Source organism: Odocoileus virginianus, chromosome 10 (assembly GCF_023699985.2).
Source record: "Odocoileus virginianus isolate 20LAN1187 ecotype Illinois chromosome 10, Ovbor_1.2, whole genome shotgun sequence".
Taxonomy (NCBI): domain Eukaryota; kingdom Metazoa; phylum Chordata; class Mammalia; order Artiodactyla; family Cervidae; genus Odocoileus; species Odocoileus virginianus.
In genome coordinates, this window is record NC_069683.1 from 13609127 (window position 1) to 13622712 (window position 13586).

The 13586-nt window shown below is 38.5% G+C and overlaps 1 protein-coding gene across 29 annotated transcripts in view; it reads left to right on the forward strand.

Annotated features, from left to right (window-relative positions):
- The window catches only part of PHF21A (PHD finger protein 21A), a 189704-nt gene that overhangs the window by 108558 nt on the left and 67560 nt on the right, over positions 1 to 13586 (forward strand). The window lies entirely within an intron of this gene.

Sequence of the window (13586 nt, forward strand, 5' to 3'; positions counted from 1 at the left end):
AACTGATTTGAGTATCTTTAGAAGCTGAGTGTAGCAGTATGTTCTTGGACTCCTTGCTATTTATATAGGATTTGTGGAAGTTATTTGGAAATACTAGGAAGATCAGAAGGCTAAGGGCAGATTTATTCAAACTAAAAAACTATAATAAAGTACAGTATTTTGTTAGATTCTCGTTTTTTGACTTAGCCTTTGCCCTAATTGTATATCCAGCTAAAAGATTCAGAACTTACTGTTTACTCATATTTTTCGCCCTTATCATAATTCTTGTTTGGGCTTCTGGAAATGCTGGAAAATGGGAAACAGATACTACTTAAAACATATAGCTTATAACAGATTTAATTTTAAATCATTTGGTTCTTATTTGTAAGGATGAGATCAACAGTGGTCTGTTGTGGGTTATTATGGTTCTTTAGTCATAAATGTAAAATAAAAGAAACATCACAATTCTTTAATTCTCTCTTGTATGAATGTGAAGTACTTATTATCTACAGTGGCCATTTTATATTACAGATTAGTCCATTTCAAGGTTTAAAAATTGTGCTTTTTCACAGTTGTTTGTAGGCTCTAAATAATTAATTAAGCTATTTTCCATATACATTTTATTTTCTGTTCTTTAGAGTTCTGACATTAAATTTTTTAAAGAAATGATGATGAATTTGTTTCAGTGGGGAAAAAAGTCCTTTCAGATTTCATTAGAAGTGATTTTTTTTCTTTATGATCATATTCATGCAGCTAGAATAAAATTGTTTCAAAATTGATGGGATGATCCATCTTGAGCCATAGAGGCTTAATTGTGCTACAGATATTATTCTTTTATTCATTGCTCATGGGGAGTAAGTGGTTGGTGCTGATGGGTCCCTTAATGTTTGTTTAACTGTTCCAGTGTAAGGTAGTTCAAATTTCTCAGTAAGAAGATTGCCGATAGTTTTATTTACTAGTTATAATTTTTAAACCTGGGGAAAAAATCAAAGACTTTTGCCAGTAGAGTCAAAATAATGTGGTTTTTAAATTTTTATTGGAATATAGTTGATTTACAGTGTTATTTTAATTTCTTCTGTATAGCAAAGTGGTTCAGTTATACAGATATATATTGTTTTGTATTCTTTTCCACTATGGTTTATCACAGGATAGTGAGCATAGTCCCTTATGCTATACAGTAAGTTCTTATTGTTTATCCATCCTGTATGTAATAGTTTGCATCTGCTAGTCCCAGGCTCCCAGTTCTTCCCTTCTCACCCCTCCTTCCCTGTTCTCTGTACCTGAATTTGCTTCTGTTATAGAATGTTCATTTGTGTCATATTTTAGATCCCACATATAAGTGATATCATATGATATTTGTCTTTCTCTTTCTGACTTAATTTGCCTAGTATGATAATCTCTAGGCCCATTTATGTTGCCACAAGTGGCATTACTTCTTTCTTTTTTATGGCTGAGTAGTAGTCCATTGTTTATATATACTACATCTTTAAAATTTTTTTTATTTTATATTGGAGTATACAGTATTGTGTTAGTTTCAGGTGTATAGCAAATTGATCTAGTTATGTTTTTGTTGTTGAGTCGCTACGTCATGTCTGACTCTTGCAACACCATGGACTGCAGCATACCAGGCTTCCTGGACTTTGTGCAAGTTCATGTCTGTTGAATTGGTTATGCTGTACAATCATCTCATCCTCTAGCTGCCCTCCTGTCCTTTTCCCTTCAGTCTTTCTCAGCATCAGTGTCCTTTCCAGTGAGTCGGCTGTTGGATCAGGTGGCCAAAGTATTGGAGCTTCAGCTTCAGTATCAGGCCTTCCAATGAATATTCTGGGTTGATTTCCTTTAGGATTGAGTGGTTTGATCTCCTTGCAGTCCACAGGACTCTGAAGAGTCTTCTCCAGCACTACAGTTTAAAAGCATTGATTCTTTGGTGCTCAGCCTTCTTTGTGGTCCAACTCTCACATCCATACATGACTACTGGAAAAACCACAGCTTTGTTAATTAGGTTCTTTTCACCTATAGGTTATTATAGAGTATTGAGTAGAGTTTTCTGTACTATATGGTAGGTCCTTGTTGATTATCTGTTTTATATGTGGTAGTGTATATATGTTAAATTCAACCTCCTGTTTTATTCCCCCACCACCACCTTTCCCCTTTGGTAACTGTAAGTTGCATTCTAAGTCTGTGAGTCTGTTTCTGTTTTGTAAACAAGTTCATTTTAAAAATTCTACATATAAGTGATATCATATGATATTTGCTTTTCTCTGACTTACTTCACTTAGTAAATCTCTAGGTCCGTTCATGTTGCTGCACATGGCATTATTTCATTCTTTTGAGTAATATTCCATTGTATATATGTATCACATTTTCTTTATTCATTCATCTTTTGGTGGACGTTTAGGTTCCTTCCATGAATTGGCTATTGTAAATACTGCTGCAATGAACGTGAGTACAGGTATCTTTTCAAAGTATGGTTTTCTCTGGATATGTGCCCAGGAGTGGAGTTGCTAGATCATATGGTAGCTCTATTTTTAGTTTTTTTAAGGAACTTCCATACTTTTCTCCATTATGATTGCACCAGTTTACATTCCCACCAAGAGCATAGGAGGGTTCCCTTTTTTCCATACCCTCACTGCCTCCCCAGATTTATTGTTTGTAGACTTTTTGATAATGGCCATTCTGATTGGTGTGAGATGATACCTATAAGTTTTAATCTGCATTTCTGTAATAATTCAGCTTCCGTGGTGGCTCAGATGGTAAAGTGTATGCCTATAACACGGTAGACCTGGGTTCAATCCCTGGGTCGGGAAGATCCCCTGGAGAAGGAAATGGCAACCCACTCCAGTACCGTTGCATGGAAAATTCCATGGACTGAGGAGCCTGGTGGGCTACCGTCCATGGGGTCGCAAAGAGTCGGACACGACTGAGCAACTTCATTTTCACTTTCCTGTAATAATCAGTGAGGTTCTGCATCTTTTCCTGTCTTCTTTGGAGAAATGCCTGTTGAGATCTTTGCCCATTGTTTTGATTGGGTTGTTTGGTTTTCATGTTGAGCTGTGTGAGCTGTTTGTATATTTTGGAGATCAGCCCGTTGTCAGGTGCATCGTGTACAAATATTCTCTCTCATTCTGCGAGTTCTTTTTGTTCTGTTTATGGCTTCTTTTGCTGTGCAAAAGCTTTCAAGTTTGATTAGGTCTTGTTTGTTTCTTTTTGTTTTTTTTTTTCCCGTTAACTCTAGAAGGTGGATCCAAGAAGATATTGCATAGATTTATGTCAGTGTTCTGCCTATGTTTTCTTCTTAAGAATTTTCCCTCTCTTCTCTGTCCCCCCATCTTGATGTCTCTTCTTTCTTTCTCTTCTTTATTCTTATTGAAATATAATTTATATATAACAGTATTTCAGGTGTATGACATAATGATTTGGCACTGGTATAGTTTTTTATCGAAGTGTAATTGGCATATAATATACAGTCACAGCAAACTAACCAATCTGATCACATGGACCACAGCCTTGTCTAACTCAAACTATGAGCCATGCCATGTAGGGCCACCCAAGACAGATGGGTCATGCTGGAGAGTTCTGACAATGTGGTCCACTGGAGAAGGGAATGGCAAACTACTTCAGTGTTGTTGCTTTGAGAACCCATGAACGGTCTGAAAAGGCAAAAAGATAGGACACTGAAAGATGAACTCCCCAGGTTGGTAGGTGCACATTGTACTACTGAGATCAGTGGAGAAATAACTCCAGAAAGAGTGAAGAGATGGAGGCAAAGCAAAAACAACACCCAGTTGTGGATGTGACTGGCGATAAAAGCAAGGTCCAATGCTGTAAAGAGCAATATTGCATAGGAACCTGGAATGTTAGGTCCATGACTCAAGGCAAATTGGAAGTGGTCAAACAGAAGCTGACAAGAGTGAATGTCAGCATTCTAGGAATCAGTGAACTAAGGTGGACTGGAATGGGTGAATTTAACTTTGATGACTATTATATCTACTACTGTGGGCAGGAATCCCCTTAGAAGAAATGGAGTAGCCATCATAGTCAACAAAAAGAGTCCAAAATACACTACTTGGATGCAGTCTCAAAAATGACAGATTGACCTCTGTTCGTTTCCAAGGCGAACTGTCAGTATCACGGTAATCCGAGTCTGTGCCCCGACCAGTAATGCTGAAGAAACTGAAGTTGAGTGGTACTATGAAGACCTACAAAACCTTCTAGAACTAACACCCAAAAAAGATGTCCATTTCATTATAGAGTACTGGAATGTAAAAGTAGAATGTCAAGGAACACTTGGGAGTAACAGGCAAATTTGGCCTTGGAGTACAGAATGAAGCAGGGCAAAGGCTAATAAAAGAGTTTTGCCAAGAGAATGCACTGGTCATAGCAAACACCATATTCCAACAACACAAGAGAAGACTGTACACATGGACATCACCAGATGGTCAGTACCACAATCAGACTGGTTATATTCTCTGCAGTCAAAGATGGAGAAGCTCTATTCAGTCAGCAAAAAAAAAAAAAAAAAAAGACCGGGAGTTGACTGTGGCTCAGATCATGAACTCCTTATTGCCAAATTCAGACTTGAATTGAAGAAAGTAGGGAAATCAGGTATGACCCAAATCAAATCCTGTATGATTATACAGTGGAAGTGAAAAATAGATTCAAGGGATTAGATCTAATCGACAGAATGCCTGATGAACTATGGACAGAGGTTCATGACATTGTACAGGAGACAGTTATCAAGACCATCCCCAAGAAAAAGAAATGCAAAAAGGCCAAATGGCTGTCTGGGGAGGCCTTACATAGCTGTGAAAAGAAGAGAAGCAAAAAGCAAAGGAGAAAAGGGAAGATATTCCCATTTGAATGCAGAGTTCCAAAGAATAGCCAGGAGAGATAAGAAAGCCTTTCTCAGCGATCAGTGCAAGAAACACAGGAAAACAATAGAATGGGGATGACTAGACATCTCTTCAAGAAAATTAGAGATACCAAGGGAACATTTCATGCAAAGATAGGCTCAATAAAGGACAGAAATAGTATGGATCTAACAGAAGTAGAAGATATTAAGAAGAGGTGGCAAGAATACACAGAAGAACTATACAAAAAAGATCTTCATGACCCAGATAATCACAGTGGTGTGATCACTCACCTAGGGCCAGACATCCTGGAATGTGAAGTCAGGTGGGCCTTGGGAAGCATCACTATGAACAAAGCTAGTAGAGGTGATGGAATTGCAGTTGAGCTATTTCAAATCCTGAAAGATGATGCTGTGAAAGTGCTGCACTCAATATGCCAGCAAATTTGGAAAACTCAGCAGTGGCCACAGACTGGAAAAGGTCAGTTTTCATTCCAATCCCAAAGAAAGGCAATGCCATAGAATGCTTGAACTACCCCACAATTGCACTTATTGCAAAGGCTACAAAAGTAATGCTCAAAGTTCTCCAAGCCAGGCTTCAGCAGTACGTGAACCGAACTTCCAGATGTTCAAGCTGGATTTAGAAAAGACAGAGGAACCAAATATCAAATTGCCAACATCCGCTGGATCATAGAAAAAGCAAGAGAATTCCAGAAGAATATCTGCTTCTGCTTTATTGACTACTCCAAAGCCTTTGACTGTGTTCAGTTCAGTTCAGTTTCTCAGTCCTGTCCGACTCTTTGCGACCCCATGAACCACAGCACGCCAGGCTTCCCTGTCTATCACCAGCTCCCGAGTCCACCCAAACCCATGTCCCATCGAGTCGGTGATGCCATCCAATCATCTCATCCTCTGTCGTACCCTTCTCCTGCCCTCAATCTTTCCCAGCATCAGGGTCTTTTTAGATGAGTCAGCTCTTCTCATTAGGTGGCCAAAATATTGGAATTTCACCTTCAACATCAGTCCCTCTAATGAACACCAGGACTGATCTCCTTTAGGATGGACTGGTTGGATCCTCTTGACTGTGTGGATTACCACAAACTGCAGAAAATACTGAAAGAGATAGGAATACCAGACCACCTGACCTGCCTCTTGAGAAGTCTGTATGCAGGTCAGGAAGCAACAGTTAGAACTGTACATGGAACAACAGACTGGTTCCAAATTGGGAAAGGAGTCCGTCAAGGCTGTGTATTGTCACCCTGCTTATTTAACTTATATGCAGAGTACATCATGAGTAATGCCGGGCTGGATGAAGCACAAGCTGGAATCAAGAGAAATATCCATAACCTCAGACATGCAGATGACACCGCCCTTATGGCAGAAAGTGAAGAACTAAAGAACCTCTTGATGAAAATTAAAGAGGAGAGTGAGAAAGTTAGCCTAAAGCTCAACATTCAGAAAACTAAGATCATGGCATCTGGTCCCATCACTTCATGGCAAATAGATGGGGAAGCAATGGAAACAGTGATAGACTTTATTTTTTTGGGCTCCAAAATCACTGCAGATGGTGACTGCAGCCATGAAATTAAAAGACTTACTCCTTGGAAGGAAAGTTATGACCAACCTAGATAGCATATTAAAAAGCAGAGACATTACTTTGCCAACAACAGTCCGTCTAGTCAAGGCTGTGGTTTTTCATGTAGTCATGTATGGATGTGAGAGTTGGACTATAAAGAAAACTGAGCACCGAAGAATTGATGCTTTTGAACTGTGGTATTGGGGAAGACTCTTGAGAGTCCTTTGGACTGCAAGGAGATCCAACGAGTCTGTCCTGAAGGAAATCAGTCCTGAATATTCATTGGAAGGACTGATGTTGAAGCTGAAACTCCAGTACTTTGGCCACCTGATGTGAACAACTGACTCATTGGAAAAGACCCTGATGCTGGGAAAGATTGAAGGTGGGAGGAGAAGGGGATGACAGAGGATGAGATGGTTGGATGGCATCACTGACTCAATGGACATGAGTTGGAGTAAACTTCGGGAGTTGGTGATGGACAGGGAGGACTGGTGTGCTGGAGTCCATGGGATCGCAAAGAGTCAGACATGACCGATAACTGAACTGAACTGGTACTAGTTTTTTAATTTCTTATTTATTAACAGTGAAATTCTTTTCTTTTGATTAAAGGTACAGTTTTTTTGCCTTATGCCAAGCAAGGCATCTCAGGTTGACTCACTTTGTTGTGCAGCAACACCGTCCATAATTTCAGATCATTTCTGAGAACGTTGTTAAGAGCTCTTTCTCATTGAGTTATTTGTTCTTATGAAGATGAATATCTGATTAAATTTTTTACTAGTATGCATAATTTGGTGCTTTTTTAAAATTTAAGGGAAATAAAAATTTTTAAATTTTAAGTAAAATGGTACTAGAAAAAGAGGCGAGGCCTTTAATCATTGATATATCTTTTTAATTTTCCACTTTGTGACTCCATTAAAAAAAAAAAGAACCAACTCTGTAATTTTAAAGTAGAGATTCTGAAATAACCACTTTTCTAAAAATATCACAGCTGAAACTTAATATATCTAAGCATTTTAGTTCTGGGGATGATACATATTTTCATAAAGATGTGTTTCCAAATGGAAATAGCACTGAGGCTGCTGAAATAGGGAACCTTTCCAAACAGGCTTGTGATTGCCTGGGTGAAGACTATTAGGTTGCAACACTCAAAAAGGAAATCCTAACCTAGGAAGCAATTGATGAAGGGCACATATCCACAGAGTCTAATGAAACTTTTAAAGACACTTGTATGGACCTCTGTGCAAGGCCTTGCCAGTACCTTTCTTTCTTTTTCTTTAATTGTTATTGGGGTATAGTTCATTTACAACGTTGTATCAATAGGTTTCAAATTAAATACTTTATTCTCCATAATACACTGAGCCATGCTTATATTTCCATCTTTGCTACTGTTGTACACAATATATCATTCTTATTTTTAATCTTCTGTAAGTATTAGTCATCATCCTAGTGAGAATTGCAGCCTTTTCTCATTGCCCTTTGTGAAAATATCATAATAATGGGCAGTAGGGTAGCTTTATGGTGTTTTAAAATCAAGTTTACCAGCATTTTTAGACATTCAGTTTATTATTTAATGTCATTATTAGTACTAGGAATTCTGAGTATTTAATAACTCTAATTTTATAAAAACAATTTTTTGTCATTTTTCTTTGAGTGAGGTAGGGGACAGATAGGTGTTATCTTAATTTTAGATAGTTATCATCCTAATTTTATCCTAATTTTATAGAGGAAACTAATATTAAAGTTTTACAACAGTTAGAACTAGACATGGAACAACAGACTGGTTCCAAATTGGGAAAGGAGTATGTTTAAGGCTGTATATTGGCACTCTGCTTATTTAATTTACATGCAGAGTACATCATGAGAAATGCTGGGCTGGATGAAGTACAAGCTGGAATCAAGATTGCTGGGAGAAATATCAATAGCCTCAGATATGCAGATGACACCATCCTTATGACAGAAAGTGAAGAAAAACTAAGCCTCTTGATGAAAGTGAAAGAGTGAAAAAGTTGGCTTAAAACTCAACATTCAGAAAACTAAGATCATGGCATCTGGTCCCATCAGTTCAGTTCAGTTCAGTCGCTGAGTCATGTCTGACTCTTTGCGACCCCATGAATCGCAGCACACCAGGCATCCCTGTCCATCACCAACTCCCGGAGTTTACTCAAACTCATGTCCATTGAGCCGGTGATGCCATCCAGCCATCTCATCCTCTGTCGTCCCCAATCCCTCCCAGCATCAGGGTCTTTTCCGATGAGTCAGCTCTTCGCATGAGGTGGCCAAAGTTTCAGCTTCAGCATCAGTCCTTCCAATGAACACCCAGGACTCATCTCCTTTAGGATGGATTCGTTGGAGCTCCTTGCAGTCCAAGGGACTCTCAAGAGTCTTCTCCAACACCACAGTTCAAAAGCATCAATTTTTTGGCGCTCAGCTTTCTTTACTGTCCAACTCTCATATCCATACATGACCACTGGAAAAACCATAGCCTTGACTAGACAGACCTTTGTTGGCAAGGTAATGTCTCTGCTTTTCAATATGCTATCTAGGTTGGTCATAACTTTCCTTCCAAGGAGTGTATTTTAATTTCATTGCTGCAGTCATGATCTGCAGGGATTTTGGAGCCCAAGAAAATAAAGTCTGACACTGTTTCTACTGTTTCCCCATCTATTTGCCATGAAGTGATGGGACCAGATACCATGATCTTAGTTTTCTGAATGTTGAGCTTTAAGTCAACTTTTTCACTCTGCTCTTTGACTTTCATCAAGAGGCTTTTTAGTTCATCTTCACTTTCTGCCATAAGGGTAGTGTCATCTGCATATCTGAGGTTATTGATATTTCTCCCAGCAATCTTGATTCCAGCTTGTGCTTCTTCCAACCCAGCATTTCTCATGATGTACTCTGCATATAAGTTAAATAAGCAGGGTGACAATATACAGCCTTGATGTACTCCTTTTCCTATTTGGAACCAGTCTGTTGTTCCATGTCCAGTTCTAACTGTTGCTTCCTGACCTGCATATAGGTTTCTCAAGAGGCAGGTTAGGTGGTCTGGTATTCCCATCTCTTTCAGAATTTTCCACAGATTATTATGATCCACGCAGTCAAAGGCTTTGGCATAGTCAGTAATGCAGAAATAGATGTTTTTCTGGAACTCTTGCTTTTTCGATGATCCGGCGGATGTTGGCAATTTGATCTCTGGTTCCTCTGCCTTTGCTAAAACCAGCTTGAACATCTGGAAGTTAACGGTTCACATATTGCTGAAGCCTGGCTTGGAGAATTTTGAGCATTACTTTGATAGCATGTGAGATGAGTGCAATTTTGTGGTAGTTTGAGCATTCTTTGGGATTGGAATGAAAACTGACCTTTTCCAGTCCTGGCCACTGCTGAGTTTTCCAAATTTACTGGCATATTGAGTGCAGCACTTTCACAGCAGCATCTTTCAGGATTTGAAGTAGCACAACTGGAATTCCATCACCTCCACTAGCTTTGTTCGTAGTGAAGCTTCCTAAGACCCACTTGACTTCACATTCCAGGATGTCTGGCCCTAGGTGAGTGATCACACCACTGTGATTATCTGGGTCATGAAGATCTTTTTTGTATAGTTCTTCTGTGTATTCTTGCCACCTCTTCTTGATATCTTCTGTTTCTGTTAGGTCCGTACCATTTCTGTCCTTTATCGAACCCATCTTTGCATGAAATGTCCCCTTGGTGTATCTAATTTTCTTGAAGAGATCTCTAGTCTTTCCCATTCTGTTGTTTTCCTCTGTTTCTTTGCATTGATCGCTGAGAAAGGCTTTCTTATTTCTCCTTGCTATTCTTTGGAACTCTGCATTCAAATGGGAATATCTTTCCTTTTCGCTTCTCTTGTTTTCATAGCTATTTGTAAGGCCTCCTCAGACAACCATTTTCCCTTTTTGCCACCCCTGACCTTCGGCGAGGGGTAGCTCTTCTTGGCCACGCTTCTGCATGGTCCATCCCGTTGCAGCCGCCGTACTTCTGCCCCAGTCCCATCACTTCATGGCAAACAAATGGGGAAACAATGGAAACAGTGACAGAATTTATTTTCTGGGGGCTCTAAAAATCACGGCAAATGGTGACTGCAGCCATGAAATTAAAAGACGCTTGCTCCTTGGAAGAGAAGCTATGACCAACCTAGACAGCATATTAAAAAACAGAGACATTGCTTTGCCGACAAATATCCATCTAGTCAAAGCTATGGTTTTTCCAGTAGTCATGTATGAATGTGAGAGTTGGACTGTAAAGAAAACTGAGCACCAAAGAATTGACGCTTTTGAACTGTGGTGTTGGAGAAGACTCTTAAGAGTCCCTTGGACTGCAAGGAGATCCAACCTGTCCATCCTAAAGGAAATCAGTCCTGAATATTCATTGGAAGGACTGATGCTGAAGCTGAAACTCCATTACTTTGGCCACATGCCGCTAAAAATGGACTCATTGGAAAAAATCCTGATGCTGGGAAAAATTGAAGGAGGAGGAGAAGGGGATGACAGAGGATGAGATGGTTGGATGGCATCACCAACTCAATGGACATGACTTTGAGTAAACTCTGAGAGTTGATGATGGACAGGGAGGCCTGGCGTGCTGCAGTCCATGGGGTCACAAAGAATCGGATATGACTGAGTGACTGAACTGAACAGAATATTAAAGTGGAGTACTGACCAGAGTCATACAGATGGGATGAAAGGGAAGCCAGCATCCTGGCTGGTAAAGTGTTTTAGCCTTCAACCCAAGCTCTTCCCTTTAACAGTACATCAGGTACAACGTTCTCAGGGCTATTTTTGTTTAAATGGAACTTTTTGTATACAGATTTTTCTTTTCAAAACAATAAGCATCTTAGTTTTTAAAAGATTCTACTGAGGGACTGGTTCTGGTTCTGGTTTTACAACCTTCTTTTACCACAGAATTTTTAACAATAATTTTAAATGGGTCTATGCCATTTGGGGGAGAAGAAAAAAGCCCAGAGACTAACATACCTGATATTGCAAGTCCAAAAGAGTTGAAACAGTAGTTTTCAAACTTTCATACAGTGTTCACAGCAGATTCGTATTTACTAATGTATTTTGTTTAAATCCACTTTATTTGTCCTGTGTTTTAGGTTGAAATGTACCATCAGTCTACTTATTGTTGAGAATAAGTTTTTTTGAGGGGAAACTTCTGTTATTACAAGTGTGTGATTTTGGCTTTGGGAAAGATGGTACCTGAATAAGGATGTTAACTAGCCCTTGGAAGCTGTTTGGAGTTAGGCGGGCCTCAACACCCTGAAATATGTGCAAAATATGTGTGTATATATTCTTGTACTTAGGAAATTTTTGGAGGTGAGGTCCATAATTCTTCATTATTATACTAAAGGTATTATAAATGTTAACCTACTGGTGAGATACTAAATCAGATCACTTACTAGGATTGAATATAAACATTTCATTTTTCTCCTGAAATGAAGAGGGCCACATGTGAATACCTTTTTTTTAAGAACAGTATTTTTAAAAGCTAGAAGTGTTTGCTGAGGAATCATAATTTATAAACAGAAAGAAATCCAATAGATTACTCTTGCATTCTACTGGAAAGTTAAATTTCACAGATTATAGTAAGTACAAGTTGCAAATTAGTTCCTTTCTGAAAAACATCAACCGTTCCACAATTATTTTGAGGTCTAAGTAACCTAGTTATGAAAGCCAAATATAGAAACAAATCTTGAGGATGAAGGAAAGTAAAAAGTTGCTCCAAGGAGCTCAACTTACCATTAAAGCCCAGCCAGTGTGCCAGACTGTAATGATTTAAATCACTAATGAAATTCATGTTGTTTGAGAGGAATTTTTTTAAACAATAAGTGAGGTAGTAATTTTCCAGTAGTCAAATTTAATGAAAACATTTACTCATGTAAATTGGAGCTTTATTTTTGTATATTAGTTTTGCCACTTTATTTGTTTTTACTAAAAATAACCACTCTTTCTCTTATATTTCTCCTTGAAATCTTTCAGAACCATGTCTAGAAATGGCATCATTTTGCCATAAGTATTTTGTTTTCTCCCCCATCTAGTTTTTATGAAGTAGTGCTAACTCTGCCTTAATTTGATTTGGCATCCCTGCGATTGAACATTTGTAAGTATCTTGTATTATGGCCCATCTGGGTTGTCATAGAAACCAAAGACCTCCATCCTCTTCCCTCTAGTTAAAAATGGAATGCAAACAGGGCTTCAAAGTGACGTTTTTCTAGTACGAGTGACAGCCCTGTGAAGTGCAGAACAGAAAGGTTTCTTATTGGTTTTATTCTCCCATGGCCTATCTTACCAGTTAACTCTGATGCATGCAGTTTTTCTCTTGAAAATCTGGCAAGATACTAATGGAATTTTTAAAATGTAAGCATCAGGGGGAAAGAAAGAATACAGCTAATCCCCTTCCTGCTCTTTTCTTATACAGAAATGCAGTGTTAGCTAGCAGTGTTATTATTTTCTTCCCCGTGTTATTAGCTGCTCTGTTGAAGCTGTGGGACACGTGGCGGAAGCACTGATTAGTCACCACAACTGTGGCTTTCATTATTTGGTCTTGTTATTTATTTCTCAGGTCAGGTGAATGTGGTTTTATCTCATTAGAACCTACAAGCCCCATTGGTTAAGTACATGGCAGTAATTCATTGGACTAGAAGTTCATTGATATGGAAGTTTGAATGGACATATCATTAGGCATTCTAAAACATTTTAGAGACCTGATTCTAAAATCTTAATTCTAAAACACTGCCCCATTTCCACCACCCTGGTAGTTACAGAATCCTTGACTTTGATGATTTTTCAACTTCCATGTCCCCTTCAGGTTCCCTCCCAGGGCAATACATGACTTGTATGAAGTTTCTGCTTTTAAAGTAGCTAAGTTATGAATCAGTTCCAGTGTGTTATTTCATTTGTTTTAGCAGAATGTCTGGGTTTGATGCTTAAGATTTGTTGAACTATTGATGTGGCATTACTCAAAGTTTAGAGTGTTAAATTCTTGTTTTAACATAAATTTTTATTTAGAAAATGACATAAATAGTGACCTCTGACTATGAAAGAAATAATGAAAAACTGACTTGTAAGTTTATATTCTAATAGAAGTGTTCTAGAAGGGTTGGGTTAAAATCATTAAACTGTTACAGTTGCTGAGTTTTTGGTCAGTTTTAAATCTACTGTTCTTCTATAG